The 12295-nt window shown below is 43.3% G+C and overlaps 1 long non-coding RNA gene across 1 annotated transcript; it reads right to left on the bottom strand.

Moving 5' to 3' along the window:
- Positions 1 to 1556: 1556 nt before the first annotated feature.
- LOC117097267 lies at positions 1557 to 7752 on the bottom strand. Its single transcript, XR_004442889.1, has 3 exons — positions 7743 to 7752; positions 6547 to 6551; positions 1557 to 1685 (listed from the first exon to the last, which is right to left on the bottom strand). It is a non-coding gene; the product is annotated as an uncharacterized LOC117097267 (long non-coding RNA).
- Positions 7753 to 12295: the final 4543 nt, after the last annotated feature.

Below are 12295 nucleotides of genomic sequence, written 5' to 3'. Positions count from 1 at the left end.
AGCTACTGGGGAGGCTGAGGCAGGAGAATGGCCTAAACCCGGGAGGCGGAGCTTGCAGTGAGCTGAGATCCGGCCACTGCACTCCAGCCTGGGCGACAGAGTGAGACTCTGCCTCAAAAAAAAAAAAAAAAAAAAAAAAAGAGCAACGAGGTTGACCGAAGTGACCGAAATTCGGCTTTATGACATGGGATTCTTAAACAATTGGATTAGAGTTAATGGAGAAGGATTGCCATCTGGTTCTCTTCCAGGTGTCTTCAGTTTTAATCAACTTTGTGTTTCCTCTGGCAGTGTTGGTTCATAGAAAATTTAACAAGTTTGGCCGGGTGCAGTGGCTCACACCTGTAATCCTAGCACTTTGAGAGGTGAAGGCAGGTGGATCACCTGAGGTCAGGAGTTTGAGACCAGCTTGGCCAACATGGAGAAACCCCGTCTCTACTAAAAATACAAAATTGCCTGGGCATGGTGGCGCATGCCTGTAATCTCAGCCTCCTGAGTAGCTGGGAGTAGGCGGAGGTTGTGGTGAGCCGAGATTGCGCCATTGAACTCCAGCCTGGGCAACAAGAGTGAAACTCTGTCTGAAAAAATAAAAATAAAAAAAGAAAAGAAAATTTGACAAGTTTGTAGTGGTTTTACTGCAAGGAAAAACTACATCTTGAAAATGTGTTTACTCCAAATTGTACTATTAATAGATTTCTGAAAGCCTAAATTTTCATTAAGAACTTTTTCTTGGGCCGGGCGCGGTGGCTCAAGCCTGTAATCCCAGCACTTTGGGAGGCCGAGACGGGCGGATCACGAGGTCAGGAGATCGAGACCATCCTGGCTAATACGGTGAAACCCTGTCTCTACTTAAAAATACAAAAAACTAGCCGGGCGACGAGGCGGGCGCCTGTAGTCCCAGCTACTCCGGAGGCTGAGGCAGGAGAATGGCGTAAACCCGGGAGGCGGAGCTTGTAGTGAGCTGAGATCGGCCACTGCACTCCAGCCTGGGTGGCAGAGCAAGACTCCGTCTCAAAAAAAAAAAGAACTTTTTCTTTAAAGGTGCATCAAGTGAAAGCCTTGAGATGATTCTGGATTAGATACATGGCAAAGTTACTGTAAGATCAAAAGCCATTGTCCAGATGAAGAAATCTTCAGGGTTGATATGAATGCACATAGGATGACTGATGGAATCCAAGAAAAGCTGCCATAGCTCTGATTTTGTCTTTTTGTTTTGTCTTTACAGACATGCTCTTGCTCTGTTGCCCAGGCTAGAGTGTAGTGATGATCATAGCTCACTGCAGCCTTGACCTCCTGGGCTCAAAGCTATCCTCCTGCCTTAGCCTTTTTTTTTTTTTTTGAGATGGTGTCTTGCTCTGTTGCCCAGGCTGGAGTGCAGTGGTGTCATCTCAGCTCATTGCAACCTTCGCCTCCCAGGTTCAAGTGGTTCTCCTGCCTCAGCCTCCCAAGTAGCTGGGATTACAGGCATGTGCCACAACGCCCGGCTAATTTTTGTATTTTTAGTAGAGACGGGGTTTCACCATCTTGACCAGGCTGGTCTCAAACTCCTGACCTCAGGTGATCCACCCATCTTGGCCTCCCAAAAGTGTTGGGATTACAGGAGTGAGCCACCGCCCCCAGCCCACCAAAGGCTTTACAGTGAAGTGAATGAAGATTTCATTTTCTGATTCTGCTACAAATTGCCGGACCTTAAACAAGTTACTCATCTTCTCTTTGCTTTAGTATTGTGGTCTGAAGCCTGATCTTCACTCTACCACTTACCCTGTACGTCTTGGAAATTTTATTTTATTTCCTGTGACTGTTTCCTTGTCTTGAAGATGGATTATTCTAACATCCACTTCATAATCTTGTTTCATTTAAGGAGATCAATCATACGTGGGAAGCAGGTAGAACAGCCCATGGAAGAGCACAAGTATTTCATAATGAGAAGCTGTGGCTGTTACTAATACTGTTATTACTAGTATCTGTATTTCCAGGTAGGGTTGTTGAGAAGGTGAAATGAAAGAACGCATACCAGAGCAGGCTACATAACTTGTGGAGCCCATTACAGAATGAAAATGTAGGACACCTTGTTCAAAACTTCCTAAAAACGTCAAGACTGGGACAGCAGAGTATTAAACCAAGCGCAGGACCCGGACCTGCAAAGGTTGCAAGCTCGCAGACACCTTTGCACATAGTGGGTGCTAAATAAATGCTCCGTTCACCCTTGTGAAGGCTCCTATGCCTCACTCTTGGCAGCACCGTTCACACTGACCACTGGTTGCATTTATCGCTGACAGAAGGATGAGGCCTGGAATTGCATTCACGGCAGAGTCCCACCGGGAGGACCGACCCTTACCCCCGCCGACTCCCCCAGGTCGCCCTGCTGCAGGCCGCTCAGCTGCAGGCCCTCGCCACGGAGGCCACGCTCAGGGGTTCGGGGTCCATCCCGGCCTCCAGTGGCCGGGCCACCCGACTCGCGAGCAGCCCGGCGCCGCCGCGTCCCCGCGGTGTTTACCCGTTGCCCGAGGAGACGCCCCGGCCACCCGCCGGCTCCACGCGCCGCCGCCTAGCCCAGGGCCGGTTTCGGGTCCGAGCGCGCCCTCGGGCTCGGGTCGCCATGAGCCGCGGCCGCTCCTCTGGCTCCGGGAGCCTGGACTGCACCAGCCATACCGCGTTGGGTGCTGCTTCGCCCGCGCTGGAGGTACGGTCCCAGCTGCCGGCCGCGCGCGAGGGTGGCCCCGGGAATAGACGACCCTTGAGGGGCTGAGGCGCCCCTGATTTGCACCCTTTTCCTCCCGGAGGCGTGGGCAGAATCAGAGCAGCTCTGTGCGCGCGTGGGCGGTGGCCTGGGACTGCCAGGGCGCTGATTTCAGGAGGGGATGGGCAGAACTGGAGTTTGCGGAGTGCGTCTGAATTTTAGGTTGTGCCACGCTGCTTCTCTGACCATTTAAAAATGTGAAATTCGAAAGACAGTGTGGCCGGGCAGTTCCTCCCCGCCACCTCTAGGAGCAAAGAATTCCTTCATTTAACTTTTCTGGCTTAGCTACTGAAGTTTGCTTCGGAGCAATTTCTGGAAAATCTGATGTGGTAGGAGGAGGACCAGCCCGGAGTAGAGTCGCTGGCCCTTTCGTTGCGAACTAATCCAGAAACGTTGATAATTCAGTTGCTGCTGGATGCCGCTATTCATTTACTCCCAGGAGTTACTTAGGCTCTGGAGACTTTCAGGTATTCGATGTGTCAACGCGCGCGCGCACTCACACGAACATGCACGCACAGACGCTCGCGCACACACACGAACACGGGTACATTCACACTTGGGCGCACAAGAAGATCTGGCTGGCTCAGCCTGGGTTAAGTATCCCCCTTTGGCCCTGGCATCGGGGCCCACCAGGTATCGTGTGTATCGGGAGTAGGTGCCCGAAATGGAGAAATTGTGTTCAGCTCAACTGCTAACGGCAAGTACCTCACCCAATTAGCAAATGATTGAGCGTCTTTCTTTCTTTCTTTCCAAAGTTTTGGACTTTTCCTACCACGCTGTGTACTGACCATAGATATCGCTGGGGGATGTAGTGGATTCAAAACATGAGTTGGATTCTCCAAGGTGCTATCGGAATTCTTCTAATATTCAGCAGTTTTGATTGTTGCCTTACATCTGACCTGTATTTAGATCTCTCTGATTCCTGGCATATTTGTGGAAAATAAGTACCACTATGTGCAAATAAAACTATTTTTTCTTTCTTTCTAACTCAGAGGCTAGTTACTAGATGTTTTTTCTTTCATCTGACATTTTCATATTTGACTTTATTAATTTTTATCCCAATGTGGTGTCTTAACCATACATAAGTATGTGATATTTTTATATTATTTATATTTATTTTTTGGTGAGCCCATAGAGAGTAAATTACAGCCATCATGATTCTTTCTTTCTCTCTCCTTTTTTCCCTCTCTTTCTCTCCCTCCCTCCTTTTCTTTCTTTCTTCTTTTTTTCAGACAGGGTTTCACTGTGTCACCCAGGCTGGAGTGCAGTGGCACGATCTTGGCTTGCTGCCACCTTGACCCGCCCCCCCCCCCCCCCCCCCCCGCTCAAACTAGCTGGGACTACAGGCATGCCACCATACCTGGATAATTTTTGAATTCTTTGCAGAGGCGGAGTTTTATCGTGTTGCTCAGGCTAGTCTCAAACTCCTGAGCTCAAGCGATCCACCTGCCTCAGCCTCCCAAAATGCTGGGATTACAGAGGTGCACTACCATGCCTGGTGCCCTATGACCTTTCATCTGTAAATACTCTGGTATGTTATCTCCTATGAATAAGGGTATTCTCTAATGAACATATAATGATCAAAATCAGGATATTTAGCATTGTGACAATAATATTATCTAAGGTACACGATCTACTAAAACTTTGCCAGTTGTCCAATTATGCCATTTATTGCAATTTTTTTTTTCCATTTTAGGATCACACATTGTATTTAGTTATGTCTCCAGTCTCTTTGAACCTGCAACAGTTCTTCACCTTTTTTTTGTTTTCTTTGTTTTTGTCTTCGATGATACTGATATTTTTGCAGAGTCCAGGTCGTTTGTTTTTTTTTTTTCTTTTTTTGAGACGGAGTCTAGCTCTTTCGCCCAGGCTGGAGTGGTGCAGTGGCCAGATCTCAGCTCACTGCAAGCTCCGCCCCCCGGGTTCACGCCATTCTCCTGCCTCAGCCTCCGGAGTAGCTGGGACTACAGGCGCCCGCCACCTCGCCCGGCTAGTTTTTTGTATTTTTTAGTAGAGACGGGGTTTCACCATGTTAGCCAGGATGGTCTCGATCTCCTGACCTCGTGATCCGCCCGTCTCGGCTTCCCAAAGTGCTGGGATTACAGGCTTGAGCCACCGCGCCCGGCCGTCATTTGTTTTATATAATAAGTTTCTCTGATTGTTCTTCAAGATTCGATTTTTGGTAGGAATAACACAAGACATGTTATGTCTCAGTGTATCACACCAGGAGGGCATATATCAGCTTGTCCCATTATTGGTGATGTCCCCAACTGGTGGCCTCTGCCAGATTTTTCCCCTTTAGCAATAAATAAGTAATCATATTAGTTGAGTAATAACATTGATTCAGATAGAAATTTTTAGCATAAGTCACTACCTACAAAAGGAAAATGTCCTTTAAGCATGAGATTTTAACTGGCTTAAAATAACTAAATTTTATTGAAAACAGAAGTAGCTGCAGACAAGGCAGCATTTATTACAATTAAATATTCAGTTTGCAAAATACTTCATCTGAGATAATCTTATCATTTAGATAGGCAGGGCAGAAATTTCTCACTATATAAGGTGAGGAAATAGCTTACTCCACTAGAAATGATGGAGCAGGGACTTGTATCTTTCTTTCAAAAGTTTTGTACTTTTCCTACCATGCTGGACTGAAAAACATTAAATTACAAAGCCCTGATAGCCTGCAACTTCCTGGAAAAGTAAAATATTGTAGAGACTGAGATACTAGCTTTGGACTCAAAACTAGATTCAAACAATCCTGATTATACCACTAATCTGTGACACCTTGCTCAAAACAATTAATGTATCAGCATTTTAGTTTTTTCATCTAAAACATGGAATCATAAAACTTATCACATAATGTAGTTTGAGGATTTCACAGTTAATAAATGTAAGGCACCCAGGAGAGTGTCTCACAGAATAAGTGCATATCAATATTAGCTATTGTTATTCTTTGTAACTTTTGGAATTTGCATTGGTGTCAACACCACTGCACCTACTCCTACCATCATCACCAATGCTTCCATCAACACTTCAGCCACCATCTCAATAGTCAGTATTTTGAGAATCTATAGGAGGGACAGAGGATACAAAAATGAAGTGGAGACTGACCCTGCTCATAATGAAGAATCAACAGCTTACAATCCACTGTGGGAGGCAGAGGTGGGTGTATTGCTTGAGCCCAAGAGTTCAAGACCAGCCTGGGCAACACGGCAAAACCCCATCTCTACAAAAAACACAAAAAGTACCCAGGCATGACCTGTAGTCCTAGCTACCTGGGAGGCTGAGTTGGGAGGATCACTTGAACCTCGGAAGTTGAGGCTGCTGTGAGCCTTGATCGCACCACTGCACTCCAGCCTGGGCAACAGAACAAGACCCTGTCTCAAATATAAAAAAATAAAAATAAAAAAAGAGTTTACAATCAAGAGAAATAGACACATAAAATATTACTCTTTCATTGACACTAAAATTTAATGCTGAACTCTTCTCAAGTTGGATTTACCTATAATGCGATCACCAGCAGAGCCTTACTGGGATGGAAAATGTGACAAATATTAACAGCAATATTATGAGAATTGAAGTGGAGCAGCCCAAACACGAAGGAAAGAGATATGCTTTGGGGGAAGTTTAGAAACAGCTTTCAGTAAGACTGCACAACTTTGTCATGCATTTGAAATAACGCTACCCAGTGAAAAATGTGCTGGGTGTGGTGGCTCATGCCTGTAATCCAAACACTTTGGGAGGCTGAGGTGGGAGGATCACTTGAGGTCAGGAGTTTGAGACCAGCCTGGCCAACATGGTGAAACCCCGTCTCTACTAAAAATACAAAAATTAGCCAGGCGTGGTAGTGGCTGCCTGTAATCCCAGTTACTGGAGAGGCTGAGGCAGGAGAATTGCCTGAGGCGGAGATTGCAGTGAGCCGAGATCATGCCACTGAACTTCAGCCTGGGTGACAGAGTGAGACACCATTTCAAAAAAAAAAAAAAAAGTGACCAAATTATAAAATAGGATCACCAGTCAGCAAAAAGCTGTAGCAATAGTTTTGTGGAAGGTGTTTGGATTCTAAATCCTCTGCAGGCTCTCTTGCTATGTCAGTGTTTTCACACACCTGGAAAACTTTCAAAGTTAGAACTCCAGTAGATACCATTGTTGGGAATTTGAGCATCTCTTTCCTTTCTGTAAAACAAGGGTTAATTAGGATAACTGTCAACAGAATTGTTATGAGAAGCAAATGTAAATAGCAACACACTCTATCAGCAGCTATAGTTCCTCAAAGCACAGGACTAACAGCTGGTCATAGCTAATTATAAAGGAATTAAAGTCTGTTTTCCTTTTTCTTCCCATCATTTCCACTTTAAAAAACCTCATATAAAATACATATAACATAAAATTTGCCTTCTTAACTTATAAATGTACAGTTTAGTGGCATTAAGTACATTCACATTGTTGTGCAACCGCTGCCACAAGCCATCTTCAAAACTTTGTTCATCTTGCAAAAATGAAACTCTGTACTCACTAAGCAATAACTTCCCATTTCCTCCTACCCACCGCACCTAACAACCACCATTCTACTTTCTTTCTCTATGAATTCGACTATTCTAGGCATGCTGTGTAAGTGGAATCAGACTGTATTTATTCTAGGGATGCTGTAAAAGTGGAATCATACTGTATTTGACTATTCTAGGCACTGTTTATAAGTGGAATCAGACCGTATTAGACTATTTAGGCATTCTGTATAAGTGGAATCAGACTGTATTAGACTATTTAGGCATTCTGTATAAGTGGAATCAGACTGTATTTGACTATGCTAGGCACTCTGTCTTTATAAGTGGAATCAGACTGTATTTGTCCTTCAATGACTGGCTTATTTCACTTAGCATAATGTCCTCAATGTTTCTTCATGTTATAGCATGTGTCAGAATTTCCTTCCTTTTTAAACCTGAAATATATTCCATTGTATGCATATGCCATGTTCTGTTTATCCATTCATCTGTCTCTGCACACTTGCGTTGTTGCGTTGTTTCTATCTTTTGGTTGTTGTAAATAATGCTGCTATGAAAATGAGTGAACCGGGCCGGGCGCGGTGGCTCAAGCCTGTAATCCCAGCACTTTGGGAGGCCGAGACGGGCGGATCACGAGGTCAGGAGATCGAGACCCTCCTGGCTAATACAGTGAAACCCCGTCTCTACTAAAAATACAAAAACTAGCCGGGCGAGGTGGCGGGCGCCTGTAGTCCCAGCTACTCGGAGGCTGAGGCAGGAGAATGGCGTAAACCCGGGAGGCGGAGCTTGCAGTGAGCTGAGATCCGGCCACTGCACTCCAGCCTGGGCGACAGAGCGAGACTCCGCCTCAAAAAAAAGAAAAAAAAAAAAAAAAAAAGAAAATGAGTGAACCAATATCTCTTTGAGACCCTGCTTTCAATTTTGAGGGATATATACCCAGAAGTGAAACTGTCAGATCCTATGGTGCTTGGATCATTCTATTATTAGTTTTTTGAGGAACTGCCATAATGTTTCTGTAGTGGCTGCACACATCTTACATTCTCACCAGCAATGCACAAAGGTTCATTTCTCCACATCTTCACCCACACTTGTTATTTTCTGTTTTTTTTTTTCTTTTATTGTAGCCTTTCTAATGGGTATGAGGTAGTATCTATTCCCACTTTTTAAAGAACAATTTCCTCCCTCTTCTGGTTTGCTCTGTTTTTTTTTGTTTTCCTCCTTTTTCTCAAAACCAAATTTAAGAAGAGATCTGTCTCTGATCACATTCTTCATATGAACATAAATCAGAAGTCTTGTCTAGATATAATGAAAACCAACCTCCACCCCACCACCCCCAAAAAGAGAATACAGAGAAAAAGAAACCGAAGGAATAGGGAAAAAAGAAAACACAAATGATAGTTGAAAGAAATAGAAACTTATCAGTAATTACGATAAATACATATGGACAAAATGCTTAGTTAGCTAAGAAATAGTCATATTGCATTTAAAAAATCTAAATATATGCTATTTATGAAAGACACATGTAAACAAAAAGATATGGGAAGGTTGAAAGCAAAAGTGTATAAAAATGTGTATCAGGCATGTAACAACCAAAATAAAATTAATCAACTATATTAATATTATGCAAAATACTTTAATGCAAGAAAAGCATCAGTAGTGGTAAAGAGAGTCACTAAATAATGCTAAAAATTTCATTCATCAGGTACTTGTAATAATTCTAAATGTATATGTTCCTAAGAACACAGCATCAAAATAGAAAAACAAAAATTGACAGAAGCAAAAATCTGTAAGGACAAATAGACAAATCCATAACTAAAGAGAGTATTTTAAACATATCTCTTGGTATTTGGTAGATCAACCAGACAAAAATTTGGTAAGAGAGCTGCTAAAAGTGCTGAAATGTAAATTTGGGTAAGTCACTGTGAAGAATAGAAATATGTAAATTACTTGGGATATGGCTATAAAAATTAACAGGATTATTTTTCCTCAATTACCCAAGGGTAATTTTGTCCATGAAATAATCAACCAGACAAAAGCTTAGAAATTGTACTCTATTGGTGGGAAGTGAATTAGATGAGTAATGCTTCCCCTTGTTTTAAATAAAAAGGCTAGGCCGGGCGCGGTGGCTCAAGCCTGTAATCCCAGCACTTTGGGAGGCCGAGGTGGGTGGATCACGAGGTCAGGAGATCGAGACCATCCTGGCTAACACGGTGAAACCTCGTCTCTACTAAAAATACAAAAAACTAGCCGGGCGAGGTGGCGGGTGCCTGTAGTCCCAGCTACTCGGAGGCTGAGGCGGGAGAATGGCGGGAACCCGGGAGGCGAAGCTTGCAGTGAGCCGAGATCACGCCACTGCACTCCAGCCTGGGCGACAGAGCGAGACTCCTCCTCAAAAAAAAAATAAATAAAAATAAATAAATAAATAAATAAATAAAAAGGCTTTATACTGTTAAAAATAATGACTATCTAATTATGAGCAAACATTAGACAAACCCACCTTGAAGGACATTCTACAATATGTTGACCAGGACTCTTCAAAACTGTCAAGGTAAGGATTTGGGGAGACTAAGGAAAAATGAAAACTAAATGGATTCTGGACTAGAAAAAAGGACATTAGTGAAAAAACAAACTGATTATATTGGAATAAGGTCTATTCCTTAGTTAATAGTATTGTAACAATGTCAATTTCTTGGTTTTAATAGATTTACCTCAGTTGTATAAGTCGTTACTATTAGAGGAAGTTGGTTAGAGGGCATATAGAAACTCTGTTTTGTTTTGTAACTTTTTTGGAATTCTAAAATTATTTCAGAATAAAAAAGTCTCAAAAAATAAACGATAACCAGTTAATCCGTTTATACATATCCAACTTCATTTTGACTTTAACATTTAGTTTCTCTTGGTATTGTCTACTCTTTGACCACCTGGCTTTAGAGATGAGATAAAATCTTCAAAGAACAGGTAGGAGAGAGCTTTTTGAATGCCAGAGTCACTTTTTCTTTGCATATTTTAAAGAGACTGCCTGTGTATTTACTTACTGTTACCAGATATAATGTGTAGTGTATTTCAAACAATAGTGAATACTCCTTGGTTTGTACTTGAATTAAGTTGACTAATAATTATAAAGACTTTTTTCCATGTTCAAGGACAACTTGATTTTTTTTTTAATTGAAAAAGGGAGTAACATTTGCTGAGCCAGGAATTATTTATGCTATGCTCTTTTACCCAAGGTTTCCTTATTTCTTTGTTTTGCTTCCAACTTTCTTTCCTTTGAAATTGGTGCTTTGGTGGCTTTGATCTAAGGCAGAGAAGTTCAAAGGCATTGCTGAGGCAGACCAGTAGCACCTCATTCTTTCTCTTATTGATACCAGCACAGCTATTGCTGATAGCTTATATATCTACATGTTCAGATATTGCTTATAAAAATAACTGTCTAAACCAGGCATGGTGGCCCATACCTGTAATCCCAGCAACTCAAGATATTGAGGCTGGAGGATCGCTTGAGCCCAAGAGTTTTGAGATTGCAGTGAGCCATGATCGCTCCACTGCACTCCAGGCTGTGTGCAGAGCAAGACTTTGACTCTAAAAATAATAATGACAATAATAATTAGTAAATAATAAATCAATAAATATCTGAGTTCCCTCATTAGTGCCATAAGGAGTGGGTCAATCTCATAAAAATAAATATCTGGGCCGGGCGCGGTGGCTCAAGCCTGTAATCCCAGCACTTTGGGAGGCCGAGACGGGCGGATCACGAGGTCAGGAGAGCGAGACCATCCTGGCTAACACGGTGAAACCCCTTCTCTACTAAAAAATACAAAAAACTAGCCGGGCGAGGTGGCGGGCGCCTGTAGTCCCAGCTACTTGGGAGGCTGAGGCAGGAGAATGGCGTGAACCCGGGAGGCAGAGCTTGCAGTGAGCTGAGATCCGGCCATTGCACTCCAGCCTGGGTGACAGAGCGAGACTCTGTCTCAAAAATAAAATAAAATAAAATAAAATAAATATCTGAATTATATTTCTGAGTAACTGAAATGACTTCCTTTTCATTGACTGAATTTCCCTTATGCTTTTCCTCTTGAATCTTCCTTATTAGTGTCATATAAAAAATGCATTTTTCAGCATATTAAGGCCATCGTAGTCTAACCTCAATGTCTGTGCAAGAAGGAACAATTTTAAGACATGACTATAATTGTCACATTTCCCTAAGTCTTTTCTACTTCAGACTAAAAGAAATGGATAGTTGAACACTGAAAAGGAACTCTTGTTGAAATCTTATGAATGTTTGGAGTAAGCAAACATGAAAACTCAGGAGGAAATGGGAACCATAAATATTCTGCTTAGTGAATCATACATTATATTAGTCACCCATTTGACAAACACTTGTTGAGTCTTAGGCACTCTGTTAGGCACTGAAGATAAAGAACTTTTTCCCTGATCAACAATAAAATAAGTCCCATTTTCAAGCGGATGCTCTTTTAGATACGGTACCCCTCTCATAAAAGTTATATCCGCAGCCGGATGCGGTGGCTCATGCCTGTCATCCCAGCACTTTGGGAGGCCAAGGTGGGAGAATCATGAGGTCAGGAGATGGAGACCATTCTGGCCAACATGCTGAAATTCGGTCTCTACTAAAAATACAAAGAATTAGCGGCCGGGCGCTGTGGCTCAAGCCTGTAATCCCAGCACTTTGGGAGGCCGAGACGGGCGGATCACGAGGTCAGGAGATCGAGACCATCCTGGCTAACACGGTGAAACTCCGTCTCTACTAAAAAATACAAAAAAACTAGCCGGGCGAGGTGGCGGGCGCCTATAGTCCCAGCGACTCAGGAGGCTGAGGCAGGAGAATGGCGTGAACCCGGGAGGCGGAGCTTGCAGTGAGCTGAGATCCGGCCACTGAACTCCAGCCTGGGCGACAGAGCAAGACTCTGTCTTAAAAAAAAAAAAAAAAAAAAGGATTAGCTGGACGTGGTGGTGCGCGCCTGTAGTCCCAGCTACTCGGAAAGCTGAGGCAGGAGAATCGCTGGAACCCGGGAGGCGGAGGTTGCAGTGAGCTGAG

Source organism: Trachypithecus francoisi, unplaced genomic scaffold (genome assembly GCF_009764315.1).
Source record: "Trachypithecus francoisi isolate TF-2019V2 unplaced genomic scaffold, Tfra_2.0 Lachesis_group15, whole genome shotgun sequence".
NCBI classification, from domain to species: Eukaryota; Metazoa; Chordata; class Mammalia; order Primates; family Cercopithecidae; genus Trachypithecus; species Trachypithecus francoisi.
This window is presented reverse-complemented; position numbering and strand designations above follow the sequence as displayed.